This window comes from Chlorocebus sabaeus, chromosome 21 (assembly GCF_047675955.1).
Source record: "Chlorocebus sabaeus isolate Y175 chromosome 21, mChlSab1.0.hap1, whole genome shotgun sequence".
NCBI lineage: Eukaryota > Metazoa > Chordata > Mammalia > Primates > Cercopithecidae > Chlorocebus > Chlorocebus sabaeus.
Window position 1 is genome coordinate 32656463 of NC_132924.1, and position 18737 is coordinate 32675199.

The 18737-nt window shown below is 42.2% G+C and overlaps 1 protein-coding gene across 10 annotated transcripts in view; it reads left to right on the top strand.

The window, feature by feature from the left end:
- The window catches only part of CPVL (carboxypeptidase vitellogenic like), a 195769-nt gene that overhangs the window by 18826 nt on the left and 158206 nt on the right, over window positions 1–18737 (top strand). For 4 of the 10 annotated variants that reach the window (XM_073009010.1, XM_038004781.2, XM_073009011.1 and 1 more), the window contains exon 1: window positions 16021–16309. The exons of 1 other annotated variant lie outside the window; for it this stretch is intronic. The gene's annotated coding sequence lies outside the window, so the exon portion shown is untranslated. Of the gene's footprint in view, window positions 1–16020; window positions 16310–18737 lie in introns of those variants that run through there. 5 more of the 10 variants (XM_073009013.1, XM_073009014.1, XM_007981769.3 and 2 more) reach the window with 2 other exon arrangements.

The following is an 18737-nucleotide window of genomic DNA, read 5'->3' on the forward strand; positions in this document are numbered from 1 at the left end:
TTCACTCTTGTTGCCCAGGCTGGAGTGCAATGGCACGATCTCGGCTCACTGCAACCTCCACCTTCTGGGTTCAAGCGATTCTCCTGCCTCAGCCTCCCAAGTAGCTGGGATTACAGGCATGTGCCACCACGCCCAGCTAATTTTGTATTTTTAGTAGAGATGGGGTTTCTCCATGTTGGTCAGACTGGTCTCAAACTCCCGACCTCAGGTGATCTGCCCGCCTTGGCCTCCCAAAGTGCTGGGATTACAGGCATGAGCAACTGCGCCCGGCCATCATAATGTTCTTAAGATCCACCCTAGCTGTTTCATGTATCTGTAATTTGTTTCTTTTTATTGCTGAATAGTATTCTACTATATGGTTGTGTGTTCAACCATTCACCTTTTGAAGAGCATTTGGGTCATTTCCAGTTTTTGGCTATTACACATACATTTGTGAACAGTTTTTGTGTGAACATAAGTTTTTACCTGCCTAGGATAAATGCCCAGAGGTACTGTTGTTCAGTTGTATAGTAAATGTGTGTTTAACTTTTTAAGAAACTGCCAGATGCCCAGAGTGGCTATGCTGTTTAACATTGCCACCAGCGATGTCTGAGAGATCCAGCTTCCCTGCATCCATGCCAGTGTCTGGTATTATTAGTATTTTTTATTTTAGCTATTTTAATAGGGCTATAAGTGATCTGTCTTGGTGATTTTAACTTACATTTCCCTGATGGCTAGTGATGCTGAGTATCTTTCATGTGCTTATTTGCCAACTGTCTATCTTCTTTAGTGAAATGTCTGTTCAACTCTTTGGCACATTTTAAAATCAGATTGTTTCCTCACTGTCGACTTTAGAGAACTCTTTATATGTTCTATAGATGAATCTTTTACATATGATTTGCAAATATTTTCTTCCAGTTGGTGGCTCGTCTTTTTCATCTTCTTAACAGGGTCTTTCACAAAGCAAAAGTTTTTAATTTTCAAATATCTGTTTTTAAATTCAAATAGATTTAAATTAAAAACTCAGTGAAAAGGCCAGTCTACCCATTGTGGTTACCTACTGAATAGCAGAGGCTTAGAGAATAAATGGAATTCGGTTAGGGATCATTCCAGGTCCAGGACCACTATAACCAGGACCAGGGGCATGAATGGGTATGAAAAGTTAAAGGTGAATAGACAGACCCAACTGGCAAAAATGTGGGACTCGAGATAAGTAGAGGGGGTTCAGCTGGAAAGGGACGTTGGGTGTAGATTGTGAAAGTTGCTGAATGCTAAGGAAACTGTTGAAATCTCATCTGGCAGGCTCAGTGAAATCCTTAGGTTTCTGACCTAAGGTTTTTCTGACCAGGAGAAAGATGTGCTATAGGGAGTGTTTTAGGAAGATTCACTTGGTAATGGGGTTCAAAGTGGACTGGAAAGAGAGTAACCATGCTCTCCTTCCTTTGCTTCAGTTTTCCTGTACAAACCCTCATGTGCTAAGACATGAGCCCAGTCAAGGCTAATGTTGAAAACATTTCAGTTTTTCCCCTAACCTTGAGCACCTTCCTCTATCTTGCTCACCATAGATAAGGTAGAAAGAAGGGGTTTAATATAATATCTGGTAAGAAGTCAAGTAGCTTCTAGGTATTATACAGAAAATAAGTTTATAGAGTTGAAAACAAGGGTGAGAAATTAAAGTTTAAAAAAGCAGGAAAAAATCATAGAGGAAAGACTCAAGGAAATGACGCTTGTTCTTAATATTATTATCTCAGGGCTGACAGATATTTATAAACAAAACTAATCTATAGCTTTTCACATTAATCAAGAAATGGAAAAGACTATCAACCTAGTGTCAATGATTAATAGATATTATCATTTGAATGCGATAAATAAATCAAAAGGTAGACTGGTCTCAGGGTGGGTTTGTTAGATCAACGTCATTAAGAGCCCAGGCTCCTTTAGCCCTTCCTGTCTGCCTCAGTGCATATGTGGTTTTTCTTCATGGTCGCAAGATGGCAACCACAGCACCAGGCATCATCACATTTTCGCAACACACCATCCAAATTAGGAATCAAGGTGCTGGGGTTAGGGCTGAAGATTGTGGTACTTCCCCTACCTTTTGACAGGGAGAAAAATCTTTCCCAAGCCCTCCATTAGACTTCTCATTATAGTTCACTGACCAGGACTGGATTACACACCCACTTGTAGACCAATCAGTGGCAAAGGGAAAAGGGTTGCCATGACTGACTAGGGTCAGACATCACTCAACTCCTGGGTACATTATTGTCCAAACTAAATGGAGATACCAAACAGGAGGGGAAATGACATAGATAAACCAGTAACGTTGTGTGCCACATAGAGGAACAGGGAAATTGATGGGAGAACATCAGGGAATCAGAGAAGATTTATGAGCCATTAGTCTGATAGGTTCCAGACTGTACTGCTCATGTCTGTCAACATGAATGTCTGGCACCAACTTCACACACTGTGGGTGGCCAGTACATATTTTAGATCAAGTGAATATAGAAAGTAGCAAACTGAGTAAGATTTAAACATGTAGAAATATTATGAGGGCCAGGAATCCATGTTGATCTTAGGAAAATGAGCTTTCTTTATCAGAGAGCCAGGCCACAATGTTTGACTTTTAGTGAGGCAAGGTAATAATGAAGCTTGGCTCTCCAGAACACTGTGTGCTGATGGACAGGGCACCTCTAGTCAGAAGATGACCACCAACCAGAAATGATGTGCACCCATGGGCACACAAAGGATGCCATTTGGAGACAATTAATTAATTCCTTCCACAAATACTTAAGAATTATTTTACGTCAGGCACTGTTCTAGGCACTTGCATTACACTAGTTAACGCAAATCACAATAATTTCCTGTTTTCATGGCTTATTTTCTAGCATAAGAATGAGTGAACTACATAGTAAGTCAGCAGGTGATAGGTGCTTTGAAGAAGAGATAGGACAGAGTAAAAGGGATCAGTAATCCCAGGATATGTGCTTGAGGTATGTTAAATAGGGGGTCAGGGTAGATCTCACTGAGAAGGTGACATTTGAGCAAAATGTCCTCTGTGCGAAGTGGGGAAGGAGAGAGGCATAAGACTTGTGTGGGAAGAGGGTTTCTCCAATTAGCCGCCCCATTTCATCACTCTACATAGGAGAACTACAATGGTAACACATACATGTTACATAATAATACACATTTTAAATGCTTTACTTTTTAAAAATAATAGTTTTTTATTCCATCTGAAGCAACTTCCAAGGCAGATAGTTTTCCAATACCACCATCCAAAAAATTATTCTGGTATAGAATAATTCATCCGACCTTTAAGACCATGAGGCTCTGTGATGCCAGAATGCTGTAGGAATTTAGGTTTCAACCCTTATTCTGCCTCTAACCAGCTGTGGATATTGGAAAACCATGTGACCTCTTCTGTGCTCAGTTTCCTCTTCTGCAAATGGAAGAAGTTGAATAATTTTCAAGGTGCATCTCAGGTCTAAACTTCTGTGACTCCCAGATAAAGAAATCTGCTTACAGGAGTCTGCAGAATGCTTTCTCACTGGCTCTGGGAGGGCTCCTTGTGCTGTGTAGCCCATCAGGAAAACACTGAAGAGCCACCTAATGGCTTAATGGGCTTTAAAATGGGTGTCTAGGTTTTAATTTTCTCTGATAGCAGATTCCCTGAGGGAAAGTGTACTTTACAGTGGATAATAACTACATGGGATATTTCGATTGCCGCAGGGTATCTTATTTGGAAATCAGTTTTTAGTTACATTCCTCTAGTAATTTTTACTATCAGAACAAAATAAAAGCCCCCAAAGGAATGTTTATACAGAGTTGAAATGTGTTGGAATGTCAGAAGTATCTCTCTAAGAGTTAAGCATCTGTAAATACTTAAAATAGAGTGAAATCACAAATACTGCTACTACTAATCTCTTTCATGTTTGATTAGAGTCCAAAAAGAACAAGCAAAGTCTCCAGGAACACTTTTATATTAAACTGTTAACTCTACGGCCATGTCTAATGACTCAAATTATAAAAGAAAGTTGGGTGAAATGCATAATTCACCTATTCAGGCCTACAGTCAGCTCTACACATGTGAAAACAGATCTCGTAGAGGATGTTGAAGGAAATATTTTCCTCTCTGGTAAACTTAAATAGCAATATTATCACATAAAGACTAGGCTACACAATAAAATAAAGTGAGTCATTCTGCCTGAATTTTCAAGATTCAGCTATCCCCACTCTTACCCACACACATCATAGCTTTCATTACACGTTCCTCTAGTCTTCTTTGGTTATGGATCAGACATCATGTTACATGTTTTAGTCACATCATCTTATTTAATCTGCTCTACAGCAATAAAAAGTAGCAATTGTTTGCTCCATTATAGGATGGTGGAAACTGAGGTCCTAAGAAAATATGTGTGTGCTATAAACTGCTTTTCCTTCAAATGGCAAGGAACACTGAAGGAAGACAGTCCTTGGTTGTAGACATTCATTCATTCAGGAATTCACGCTCTTCTTAATATATTCAACTCTAAAGAAACCTTCCTACCAATACAGCCCGCTCCCCTCTTCTTAACCAGTTTTCAGTGGAGATGGGAATTTGGAGGGGTGATGAGCTTATTGTGTCTTTTCGTCCTTTATTTGATTACCTCCCTGCCATCTTGCCTTTTCTGGGCTAACTGATAACACTTTCTTCTGTTCCTCTTTGGAAGCATTTTCAAAAAACATCTCTTTAGGAGTGGAATCACAAACGAGAAACAGTATTTTCATAAGGAAGAGTAAAACGAAAGGACTGCCAGAGCATTTTTACATTAGCACATGACATTTCTAATAATCTACATAGAAGGAATTTTTTTTAGCATCCTCCTAAGTGCCTCTTGAAAACCTCTGTGACATATGAGATAGCTACTGACTAATTTGTTCTGGCAGAAAAATGAGTTTAGTATTATTGAAAATATGTTTTCTATCACCAGATCTTGTTCAGGTCATTGAGTGAAGGGGAGTAGGATTTATCTCCAATGAAACATTATGGAGAGGAGAGAAATAACATTTGACCTATCCCAACATTAGCAAAATGCAAATCAGTCAATTTTCCATAGGGTGATCTTTTCATGCTTTGGATTTCTGTAGTTGTGCATCAGTCTGAACATTTTAAAGCAAGGTGAATGAAGGGCCCATGAAAGAGACTGTGAATAAGCCACTGTGCAAAGCTAACTTTAAACAGTTTTCAGCTTAGTGACTGAGATAATGCCATTTCTCTAGAGAAGTTCTAAATATAGACGAATAATGGATAGCAGTTTACCACAAGCTATGTAGTGCCCTAAACCAGCAGGGGCTGGGCATTGAGTGGAGGAGGATTGCAATTTTGAGGTTGATTAAAGATGCAGTACTGACAGGTTCCAATGGGTGTAGCAGGGTGGGGGAGGGGTCACATCTCATTCTTTTTTTCCTCCCCACTCAGAGGTGTGGGTAGCTGCAGTGTAAACTGCTGATGTGGGTGATTAGGATGTTAAGTGGGAGAAAAGACAGCTCTTCATTATTCTCTTGGAAATAAAGAGGGATAAAATTCAGCAATCATCAAGCCTTTTCATTTCCCTACAATTTGTCGCTGCAGTTAGGAGGCTGGCTTCCTTTCCACAGATGAGATTACTTCCTGCTGACATCAAGTGGGGGTAGGGTGGACCAATGTGTGAAAAAGAAAATTGAGCTCGAAGGGTAGCTTTTGTTTTGATGTTTGCTAGATGTCTTTTCTTGTGTTAAAATTAGACGTATCACCTACTGGCAGGCACAGGATTTTCATGTTGAGAATGCAAGGCAGAGTTCGCTAGATAAATCGGCAGGTGCATAAACCAACTGTCAGTTTTGATAAAGAATTATGACTTCTTGGACTTTGTCTTTAGCTATGCAGAAGCTAAAAATCTGATAATTTAGCATAATGCTTGTGTAAGCTGTGCTGGAGAGTAATACATAGTCACTTTCATACCAACATAAAGCTCCTTGGTCAAAATTACACCAATAATGCATATTTAATTAGCGTTTATAGATATCTAAAGAGGAAAAAAAACCCACAAAGTTTCCCTCACAGATGACCTTTACTGGGGATGCCTTAGCTGAGTTCCTTCAGATGCCTCAGGGCAAAATTTCAGCCTCAATAAAATGAGATGACATATGGCTGGTTATTTCACAAGATCGCCATCTTTAGATTGAATTTAACTTTTTTTTCCCTCAGAGCTAGAGCTTTATGGAGTTTTTGGGTTTTGGAGGTAGCTTGATGGTACAGTGACTCAGATTTATAATTTCTAATTAAAATGTGTCCTTCCTATCAATTTTAGAGAAGTAACAAGCTTAATCTGTGGCATTTAATCATTGAAATTTGTTTTGACATTTTTGAAACACAGATCCCAATACTGAGATGTAATTACTTTGCAACAGATTTGCAAGGAAGGTGACAGGCCACAGAAGAACTTCTAAACACAGGCAAAAACCAGACCAGTCCAGTGGGGGAAGGGAAGATAGATCTGATTGTCAAAAAACTCAAAAGTAAATACATGGTTTTCCAGTTGCCTCTGTCTGAGGGTTCACCTTGCACATGTTAACTCCTCCCTCTCTCACCATGCTTCGCTTGTTTATCCCTCAGCACTCTTTTGATTTAAGGGGAGAAAACCAAGATTAAATGTAAAAGTAAGTTTTCTCACTAACAGCCCAAGGGGCACAGCTGGCTAGGCTGTGCAAGAGCACATGGCCGTCTCTAGATCTATCGGCTCAGGGCCTGTTTCCCAGCTCGCAGACCCTGACATGACACTCCAATGTGGTCTGAAGGACAGAGGGCATTTAGAAATGTCCTCGCCTTTTCAGGTGTCTTGAGGCCTAGAAAAAAAAATCCATCACAAGGATGAGATTTGTCAACAGGACTCCTCCAGCCAGCCTACTCTCCTGGCTCCCGATGAGGGAGGACTGTCCACAGTTGACCTTGCTAAAGGACAGGATTTAAAAACAGGGAAGTAGGGCGATGATTGGAAGAATCCAAAGCTTGTATTCCAAGCTTTAGATCGTAGCGCAGGTGGCTAGACAAAGACGTGAGAAGAATGGCAGTTTTGGTGTCAGAGAGACCTATGTTTGAATTCCAGTTCTGACACTCAGTAGCTCTTTGATCTTGGACAAATGATTGAACATCTCTATTCTTCTGTTACATCCATTAGAAAATGGAGAATATAATGTCTACCTTCTAGGGTTACAGTGAGGTCTGAATGACATCATGTGTGATACACTTAGCGTGGCTTTGGCTGGTAGTAAGGATTTAATATCTTTTAATTCCTTTCTCTTCTCTCAGCCTTGTCTTTCCTCTTAGCATTGGAAAGAGTTCTATTCATTTATTTATTTTTGATAATGGCTTTTTAACTTAGGTTGTTAAAATGTATTTGTTTTCCCTGAAATGGTGCAACCCAAGTTTACGTAATAATAATACTTCTTTATTTCGTTTTTATTTATTTATTCTTTTGAGATGGAGTGATATGGTTTGGCTGTGTCCCCACCCAAATCTCATCTTGAATTCCCATGTGTTGTGGGAGGGACCTGGTGGGAGTTAATCGAATCATGGGGGCAGGTCTTTCCTGTGCTGTTCTTGTGACATGAATAAGTCTCATGAGATCTGATGGTTTTAAAAAGGGGAGTTTCCCTGCACAACCACCCCTCTCTTTGCCTGCCGCCATCCATGTAAGATGTGACTTGCTCCTCCTTGCCTTCCATCATGATTGTGAGCCTTCCCCTGCCACATGAAACTGTAAGTACAATTAAACATCTTTCTTTTGTAAATTGCCCAGTCTCGATTATGTCTTTATCAGCGGCATGAAAATGGACTAATACACGGAGTCTCACTCTGTCACCCAGGCTGGAATGCAGTGGTGCAATCTTGGTTCACTGCAACCTCTGCCTCCTGGGTTCTAGAGCTTCTCCTGCCTTAGCCTCCCAAGTAGCTGGGACCACAGGTGTGTGCCACCACACCTGGCTAATTTTTTAAATTTTTAGTAGAGATGAAGTTTCACCATGTTGGCCAAGCTGGTCTCAAACTCCTCACCTCAAGTGATCCGCCTGCCTTGGCCTCCCAAAGTGCTGGGATTACAAGCATGAGCCACCGTGCCAGTCTAATAACAATACTTCTTTAAATATCGATCAGGTGTGAACTGTTTCATGACATCTAGAGTATAAGAAATGTCATTTATTTTTATGTTTTTGAAAAAGAATCCAGTCTGAGCTCATACTTGCTGAGTTTGGCAGGAACATTCAAAATCTATAGGTGTAGGGAGGCAAAGAGAAGGGATGGGGAAGCCCCTCCCATTTAGATCATACAGACATGCTAGAGGCTGATTCACTGCATACAAATGGAGAGGGGCCTGATCTCCAGCATTTACACCGCTGTTGCCCTTATTGTTCCTTCACTTACTCAGAGCTGCTAACTGGAGCCCCTCTTCTGTCTGCTGGCATCCCATTCCACAGATTCTGCAACGAGAACCCTACCACCCTCCTCCCCAGGGGCAACTGTCAGAATAAACGAGGCTGTGACGTGGTGACAAACAGGTCCTAGATATTAGTTCAGTTGACTCTTGAGAAATGCAGAGGTTAGGGCTGTCAGCCCCCTATGTAGTAAAAAATCCACATACAACTTTTGACTTCTCCAAAACTTAACTACTAATAGCCTACTGTTGATTGGAAACCTTACGATAACATAACAATTAATATATTTTGTATGTTAGACATATTATATACTATATTCTTACAAGAAAGTAAGCTGGAGAAAAGAAAATGTTATTAAGAAAATCATAAGGGAGGCCAGGTGCGGTGGCTCATGCCTGTAATCTCAGCACTTTGAGAGGCCAAGGCAGATAGATCACTTGAGGCCAGGAGTTCGAGACCAGCCTGGCCAAATGGTGAAACCCCATCTCTACTAAAAATACAAAAATTAGCCGGGTGTGGTGGCACACGCCTGTAATCCCAGCCACTTGGGAGGCTGAGGCACGAGAATCACTTGAACCTGGGAGGCGGAGGTTGCAGTGAGCTGAGATTATACCACTGTATTCCAGCCTGGGTGACAAAATGAGTGAGACTCTGTTTAAAAGAAAAGAAAATTATAAGGGAGAGAAAATGTATTTACTATTCATTAAGTGGAAGTGGATCACCATAAAGGTCTTCATCCTCATTGTCTTCACATTGAATAGGCTGAGGAGGAGAAGAAGGAAGAAGAGGGGTTGGTCCTGATGTCTCAGGGGTGGCAAAACCAGAAGAGGTAGAGGAGGTGGGAGAGAAGGTGGACACACTCAGTGGCACCTTTCTGGAAAAAAATCCTTGTATAAGTGGACTTGTGTAGTTGAAACACATGCATTCAAGGGTCAACTGTAGTTTAAATCAACAGATGTTTCTTTCTTTCCAAGCCTGCCTCTTTCTTTGGAGGGTTGGGGCAAGAGTACACATGGAGGCCCACACACCATATGTCTAGTTATATAACACTTATAAACCAGGGAACAAACTGTTAAATGAAATATACCCTCTTACCTTGAAAAGTATACCTTGATAGCAACCTAGAAAATCAATTTGAGTTTATAATTCTGAGACTTCCTGAAGTTCTGTGCTGGAACATGGTGATGTAGAGCACTACCTCTACACCTGTCCTTCTCCTGGACATCCTTCCCTGCACACCCCAGCTCTGTAAGCATGGCCTTTGGCCACCCCTCAGATGGAGGATGACTCCAAGCAGGCTTTGGAAGCCAGCTTGTGGACATTTGGACAAGGAATTCTGAGGTCCTTGTTATCTGGACCATGGAGGAGAATTTGCAAATATGGAATCCATGAATAACAAGGATCAAGTGTATTTTGTTTTGTTTGCCTGTTTCTTGTCAAAATTTACTGAGAGAAACTAACAATGGGGTGCACTGAAAGAGAAAAAATGGCGTTAACTCTTCCAACTGTCTCAGAGCAAAGGAGCCCAGAATTTAACAACTCAGTGTCAGGTCACTTTTCTTCTGAGAAGGAGAAGGGATAATTCCTTTTTTCTTTTTGCTGATAGATCTCTGGGTGGGGTGGATGGGAACAAACAAAGCCCAGGCTATTTATATCACATTAGTGATCATGGTGTCACATGTGGCATAAGACAGGCACTGTATCATTTAGCTAGTGCATTCAGACTCCTTGGCTCAGTAAGGGTGGATAGAGTGGGTGAGTTGTTATGACTTCCATTTTCAGATAAGGAAAGCAAGAAAATTTTAGCCAGGAACTGAGAATAGAGAACAAAGAGACCTGGGGACTGGCCTTCTAGTGCCTTTTCTCTTTCTCACTGCTTGGTGCTCCTAGGTGTAGCTGTCTCAGAATCAAGGGGGAACCCTTTAAACCCATAGCAGCTAACCCAGCAAGAAGTTCTGAGCAGTCTAGCCTGAGCTGCCATGCATTAAAAGCAACATAAGGTTTTATGCAATTGCTTGAGCATTCCTACCAAAAAAAAACCTTTTGCCCATTTTACTTGTATTCCTTTATTTGGTGATGTAATCTAGTTCTTGACATTCTGGAAAACCCTTCAGAGGCTATAGAATCGCTTTTCTAGATAACCCACTTTGGATCATGCAAGTCTTCATAGGCACAATATGAGTGAGGAGAGCACCTGCACTAACCACTATTTCCATTAGAAGAAAATAAAATAAAACCTAAACAAGAGAAAAAGTAGAGACTCCAAATACTGCTTCACCCAAGGACGTTTCTTTACACTCTGTTTGTCATTTGCAAATGTCTTTCCTTCAGCCAACGAATGACCTGCTTGCTATGGGCTAGACATTGTGTTGATGGCTACACATACAATTTCATCAAATCCTCAGATCAGCCTTGTAGGGTTGGTGATGTTTTCTTCCCATACATGAGAAGGCTAAGACTTGGAGAGGTTAATTAACACAGCAAAGGTCACACAGCTAATGAGTGGTTGAGCTGGGATTCAGATCCCCTCCGTCTACTCCTTAATCAGATACTATTCCGAGCACATTGGCAGGTGCATCATAATATCAAAATATACCTCGCAGGGTTGATGTGAAAATTAAGAGATTATATATATGAAAACTGTTGGGCAAACCACAAAATCCTTCCAAAGGTTTGCTGTGATTATTTCTCTTGATTTTACACAGGGCTTGCTCAGCTGTCCTTAGTGGCCATGTCTATATTAATCCCATAATTTATCCTTAAACCACCGAAGTCTTATTTGCCTGGCTTTTTCCATAGCCAAAGGGAAACTGAAAATATGCCTTTTGTAAGAAAGCCTTAACACCTGCTGCTAAAGGGCGCTAAACCATCTGGATCATCAAAGGGGTATAGGCTCACTTACAAAAGACGTAGATTAATTTGGACATTGTTTCCCTACATAAACCAGGCATAAGGAGGCAAGCAACCCAGGGAAGGATAATCATGCTGAGAGTGGAAGCACTTATTAGAAATAATTACCATGTAATTATCCACAACTTCCCTGGAGTCTGTAGCCTGTGGCTAGTCTTAAGAGGTGCCCCTTCCTTACCAAGTACAAGAAGACTGAAGCACTTCAATAAGTTGATCAGGGCATGTGCCTGTGTCTTATAGTTTGGTTACCGCCACCTGGGCCTACTTCTCACTTAATGAAGCCTTCAGTGCTTATAGCTAAGGTGCAGAACAGCTGTAGACTTTCTTCAGCTGGATCCACCACACACCCCTCCCTTTTTTAATAGCACAGTGTTGTTTTGCAAGTGTGTGGGTGTGACACATCTGGCTTCTTTCCTTAAGAAAAGTGTTTATTGAACAATTAATTGTGGCACATGGGGCTGTGGCATTTCTCTTTTCGCTGTGCCTCTGAGCTGTGTTTCCACGTTGCGAGGCGGCCCATTGAAGATCAGTAATAACACTGTAAAGGAACAATGGCTATAGAAGCCTTGACAAGTGCAGGGAGAGACCTAGACACTTCTGAGAGGGGCATGATTGCCTACAAGGTTAATCAATTCCCCTTGTTTCCATTCCAGCTCCACATTTGTCTTAGTGGCAGCAGCTGCAAATGTAAAATCAAACCTACACACTTAGACAATTGGAATTGTATTTACCTGATCAAGATGTGTAAATGATCTGTTCTCTGTGTCTTCTTAACTGGAATTTAAGGGGCACAGCAAAGCTCCGGCTATAGGTCAGTGAGAGGCATGCTTTTATGTGGTGTCCAGATACAATTTAGTTGTCTTGGATAGACAGTTGGAAAGAACTGCAGTCATAGCCTAGAATCTTGATTGTCATGATCACCATTATTATTGTTATAGCTGCCATTTATTGAGCCTTTATATATGACAAGCACTTTATATGTACTCCTATCTCATTTCTTCCTCTTAATAACACTGCAAGATAGCTAATAGTGTTTTTATCATGTACAGATGAGAAAACTGAGATTAAGTAACTTGCTTATGGTCATTGGTGCAAGGTTCTAGATTCGAACTGGGTCTGACCCATGCTCTGAACCACTAGGGCTTAACAATCCCAAACCTCGCTAGAATATGCAAGTGTAGAGAACACAAGGGCTTGTGATTGACCTGACAGTTTTAAACTTTTGTTTTCAAGAAAGCCAATCAGAGAAGAAGGCTTAACGAATCTCTTTGCAAACCAATTTGTTGGCCCACCTTTGATTATTCTCAGTACAAGAAAAGGGTTAAAAATATCTCTTGCAGCAGTGAAGTGGCCTTATTTTGAAAATGAGTCTTCGTAGAAGTAATCAAGCTAAAACGAGGTCATTAGAGCGGGCCCTAATCCAATGTCATTGGTGTCCTCGTAAGTAGGTGAAATTAGGACACAGAGACAGACACATGGAGGGAAGACACTGCGAAAAGACACAGAGAGAAAGCCCCGGAAGGCTGAAGCAGAGGGTGGATGGATGCTGCCACAAGCCAAGGAACACCTGGGGCTACCAGAACCTAGAAGAGGCGAGGAAGGATCCTTCCCCTCCAGGTTTCAGAGGGAACCTGGCCCTGCTGGCACTTTAATTTCAGACTTGTAGCCTTCAGAACTATGAGACAATAAATTTCTACTGTTTATAGCCACTCAGTTACAACCTCCTGGAAAACACATACTCCTGTTCTATTATGTTCTGTACTGTTTTGTTCTATTTTATTCTCTTTCTTTAAGAAAATGGATTTCCAGGCTGGGCACGGTGGCTTACACCTGAAATCCCAGCACTTTGGGAGGCCAAAGCAGGTGGATAACTTGCGGTCAGGAGTTCGAGACCAGCCTGGCCAATATGGTGAAACCCCGTGTCTACTACAAATGCAAAAAGTTAGCTGGCCGTGGTGGTGGGCGCTTATAGTCCCAGCTTACTCGGGAGGCTGAGGCAGGGGAATCACTTTAACCCTGGAAGTGGAGGTTGCAGTTAGCTGAGATTGCGACATTGCACTCCAGCCGGGGCGACACAGTAAGACTGCATCTCAAAAAAAAAAAAGAGAAACAGATTTCCCAATCTACTAATTTTGAACAACATCAGTCTCTAGAGCTCAGCATTCACGCCCTTTCCAAGCTGGCTCCGGTCTAATTTTCTAACCTCAGTATTAGTTAACCCCCGACCCACCCTGAACACGCCTGGTGTCGCACAGTCCATCTGTCCCAGAGCACAGCATCAACCTGAGTGCAGGTGGCCTGCTCACTGCCTGTGCTGCCACCTTTTCCCTCAGTGGCTATTCATTTTTTAATGTCCAGCTTCAAGTCACCTCCTCTGACAGGATTCCCCTGGCTCTTCGAGCAGAGTCATTTGGTCCCTGTCCTCTGTTCCCCCCATACACTTTATCAGCCCCAGTTACAGCACTTACGTTGTATGATGGGATCAATCTCTGTGTCCCCTTCATCCCCTCCCCACAACTAAACTTCAAGTTCCTTAAAGAAGACTATCTTTTTCCTTGTTTTTTCTTTTTAATCAAGTGTCTAGCTCAGAACCTGACATACGACAAACCCAAATACAGGGTACCCCAAAAAGGTTAGTGCAGTTTTAAGCTTTAATAACTTCTTAAGTTGAAATGTTACAAACTTACAAAACTCATTTGAACATTTACTTCTTTTGACTCTGTTTTAATTATTTTAATAAATGTAATTTTCTTTTCTGGTTAATGTATGCCATATTTCACTCAGGGGAACTGAAACAAAAATGAAAATTAAAATGTGTTATTCAACACTCCACAGAGATAAATAGTGTTAAATTAACTTTCAAACAGTGTTCTTATAAGTTGCAGCATTTATAGCCTTGAGGTTATTAAAACTGCAGGAAGACTTTTGGGACACCCTGTTTTTGAATAAATATGCTACAGTATGACTCATCCTGTGTTTACTGTAAAATTCAGTTTAATTCTTAAGTGGTTCCATGTGGGCATAGATATTGTTTGGCCAGTAGTTGTCCTTATACTTAGACCCAAGGAGCCCTTGTCCAGGGCCCACACTTTAGAAGGCAAATTCCAAATTCCCTCCCCAAATGGCACTGAGCCTCCTTCAAGGGTCTGCACACCAGCAGCAGTGTTGTCTGCTAATGTCTGTACTCCCATGGGCGAACATTGCTGACTTTGGTGTTCATACTCTTGAGCCCAAGAAGTGGCTGGGGACAGCTGCTTCTGGGAAGCTGGACTGAGCTTCCACCAATGGACTAGAGCCCTGTGGGAAGAGAGGAGGTGGCTGCAGACCAGGAACTAGAAACCACTTCTCCCTGCACCATCATATTTAAGTGCAGATCATCCATAGTTTCAATCTGGCCTTTCATGTCAATTCCCAAGGCATATTCGTCTAGGTAGGAAGGTAGAACTTATTGTATTTAATCATTTGTTAACTTCGTGTATAACTTTTAAATATTTAGGTATCTGGCATACAAATCTCTGTCTGTACTTTTGCCCTGGGTCCTGCAAATATTAAAGGTGGGCTGATTTTGGCCTTAAAAAATTATTTTGCCACAAACCGATTTTTCTCCGTAAAGAGGTAGGTGGGTAGGAAGTACTTCCAAATAGAAGGTATGATAGCAAAGAATGACTGCAGTCACTGAGCACATACTCTGTGCGGGGTGATTTACACATCGTTTTTCAGTTAGTCCTCACAGCAATCCAATAAAGTAGGTACTTAGGAAAAAAGATACTCAGTGACATTAGTTTGTTCCAGCTCATAAAACTAGTGCTTTAGTTAGCCTTAGTTGCATAACAAACTACGCGAAACTGAAAGTGGCGTAAAACAATTTTTTCCCCTGACTGTCAGGTTGGCTAGGCTGCTGTACTGCGGGTTTCCCTGGGCTCACTCCTGCAGCTAGGTGTGTGGAGATGGAGGTTGGCCGGGGACAGTGCAGAAGATTCCCCATGGCCTCTCCCACTTGTCTGGCAGTTGATGCTGCTGTTGCTGATAATGATGACCTTCCTTTATTTTGTGTTATCTACTTCCCATTGCAACCGACTTGCCTTTTTTAGTTCTTGCTCCCGTACTGTCTGGCTCAATGCCCAGCACCTGGTGATGGTTAATAATACGCACTCAACTCACTTAAAAGCAATGTGACCCTGGATGGGTTACTTAACCTCACTTAGTTTGTGTTCCCCACTTGCAAAATGGGTATAATGATACAGAACACATCAGGTGGCTCTGAGACTCCAGCGCAGCGATTCAGGAGAGTGCTTGGCAGGACAGTGGCACTTGGTGCGCGCTTACTGCTAGTGCAGCTGGAATGCAGACCATCAGTGAATGTGTGTTGCCTTTTTAAACAGTGGGAATCAAACATGACTCGCTTTCCAAATGTAAATCCTGGGCTTGCAAGTAAGTCCTACAGTGCAGAAATATTTTCAAAATATGGGGTTGAAATTCTAAGATAGCAGATTTTAAAAAGTGGGAGACAAAATCAGAATAAAACAAAGGGACAAACCAACCTGAATTGCACCGCAGCCGACGATCTTTATTAATTTTTAAGATTCCACCCAGCATGGGAAGCGCTGACTTGGTGCGGATAGGTTTCTGGGTCCAGGAGGTGGGGACACGAAGTACCTTTTGCCCTCTAGGTCTGGGTCATGTGAGCCTAAAGGAGCGCTTAAAGGCTGGAGTTCTGCAGGGTCCTCAGGACTGGGTGGGGCTGCCTCACTTCTGCCTGACTTGGGAAGCGCTGCAAGCACAACCAACCGGCTGGGGTCCTTGCGTACCGCGGCTCTGGGAGGAGCACCGACTGCGCCGCGTAAGTGCTGCCTGCCCCGCGTGGGTCGTGCCGGCTCAGCGGGACAGGTCCTCGCCTCGGTCCCTCGGACGTCGGAAGCGCGGGACAGGTGATCTCAAAAGCCCTCAGCACCAACAGGGGACAAAGCGCCGCAGGGTGAGACTGGAATGAGGTGGTTGTGGCCGAGTCAAAGTTTTCAAGTTGGAGCATTGGCGATGCACTGCGTGCGCCCAGCCGAGGGAATACTCTTGAAAGTTCCTGGCACAACTGTCGCACCCAGCGTTCTTCCAGGCTAGAAGGCGCCTCCTACTGCAGGAGCTCCTCTGGGGAAGTGCGAAGCTGTGGGGTCCTCTACCGCTCTTAGCGCTGGAGGGTGGCGAGTGCAGGACACTTTCCCTTACTACCTCAACGCGTCTTTTGGGGATGTGTTGATTTCTTAGGTGCTCAGAAGCAGGAGAGGCGGAAAATGCCTTCTATTTGAACGTGCCCAAAGCAGGGAAACTTGGCTTCAGCCTAGGAAGGAAAACACATAGGAAGACTTTTATTCTTGGAATGTAGGATTAGGAGAAACCAAGGGTACAGGAGACAGGTGGAAGCAGCTCCCTGCGACGTGTAGATCAGCTTGGTGATACAGAAGCAAAAGGACTTTGAAATATTTATGTATTTAAATCCCAGCTCTGGCCTTGGCTAGTTAGTGACCTTGGGCAAATTATTTAAGCCTACTAAACCTCAGTCTTGCCATCTGAAAGATGGAGATAATAAGTTTTTCTTTTTAAATACTTGTTTTATTGGAAATAGAAATAACATATAGAAAATGCCTCCCTAGCGCGGTACTTGGCTTTTCAGCTAAGTGTAATTTTCCTCATCAGTTATGATTGATGATGAAGTCTGTGGTGAAGACAGAACAAAATAATGTTTAAAACTCTGGCCATATAATGACTGTGGCAACGCATGACCCGTGTGCAGTCACCTTTGAGCCCCCCACCTTCTCTGCAACCCCAGTGGGTCCCAAGAAAGGTGCTTGGGTTTTGGAGCTGGACAATTCTGTGCAATTCCTGATTCTAGTATTCACTATTTGGATGACATCAGGGACATTACTTATCTTCCACAGCCTCAGTTTTGGCATCAGTAAATGAAAAAGGAGCCTCTCAGTACTTACCTTTTCCTTCCCCGCTTAAATGTTCAACTCCTTTTTTTTTTCTTCCCTTTCTTTGATTTGGGATGAGTAAGAACAAAGATGTAAGCAGAAATAAAAGTCCACCGAGAATACATTTTATTAGTTTGATAAATAACGTTTAAGAAAGTTGTCCAAAAGGAGAATTGGAGCACTTTTGGAAAAGTACACTGCACTGACTTAGTTGGCATCTGAAAGTCTGCATGGTTGTCAAGACCCTTTGACTAACTGCGCATTCTAGATGTGTACCTCATGCTATCTATACAGGGGAAACCCTTTATAATGTAGTGTCAGTGTTCTTAACACGGTGTTTTATTAATCTTTTATAGGAGTTGTTTGGGAGGGGGAGTTGGTCCCCCAGTTTATATAAACCCAGTTTATAAATCACTTTATGGTGGGATTCTACTAACCTGAGAAATAGGTGGGTTTTAACTGACAGTTTGAATGACTTAGAAGAGTATGTTAAGAAAGTCCGCTGGGTCTACCAGTTCACCCCCCACAAAAAATAAAAACAAGAAGCAAGTGATATAACAGAATTTTTAAAAATGAGTTTATTTTTGTTTTGGGGAGCATCTAGTTTGTCAGAGGAAACATTGAGTGTTGAATACTACCCCGGGATGCACAGAACTAAGGCAATGAGAGGGGAGGAACTCAGTTGTTGCCTCAGGTATCATCAGATATCTGTTTATTATCACCCAGATACTCAAGGTAAATAGGTAATGACCCATTCTTCCTTTTTTTGAGATAAGAGTCGCATTTTGTCACCCAAGCTGGAGTGCAGTGGCACCATCTCAGGCTCACTGCAACCTCCATCTCCGGGGTTCAAGTGATTCTGGTGCCTCAGCCTCCTGAATAGCCAGAATTACAGGTGTACACCACCATGCCCGGCTAAGTTTTGTATCTTTGGTGGAGATAGGGTTTTGCCATGTTGTCCAGGCTGATCTCGAACTCCCGACCTCAAGTGATCCTCCCACCTCGGCTTTCCAAAGTGCTGGGATTACAGGCATGAGCCACTGTGCCTGGCCAGTGATCCCTTCTTAATAGGAAGTATGGTTCACTAAAGATCAAACATGATTGTTTTAGTTTAACATTTCCAGTGGCTTTATAGTGTGGGATTTTCATTGACTGAACTAAGAACATTTAAAAGAAGTAGGCAAGCTTCTCAGAATTAGAAAGATACCTCTAGAACAATGACTCATTAACGTTTATATTGACTTGGGAGAGAGGTAAGCTGGGCAAAAAGCTAAGAACTGTACTTTCCTGGTAAAAACAGTAATGGAGTTTGAACTTTTATACTATATTTGCAAGCTCAAAGACGTAAGCCTTAATAGACAGTTTACAAGACAGCTATTACAGCGTGTCTGAACTGAAACCAGGGTATTGAGATTTCTCTGCCTTCAGAGATATTAT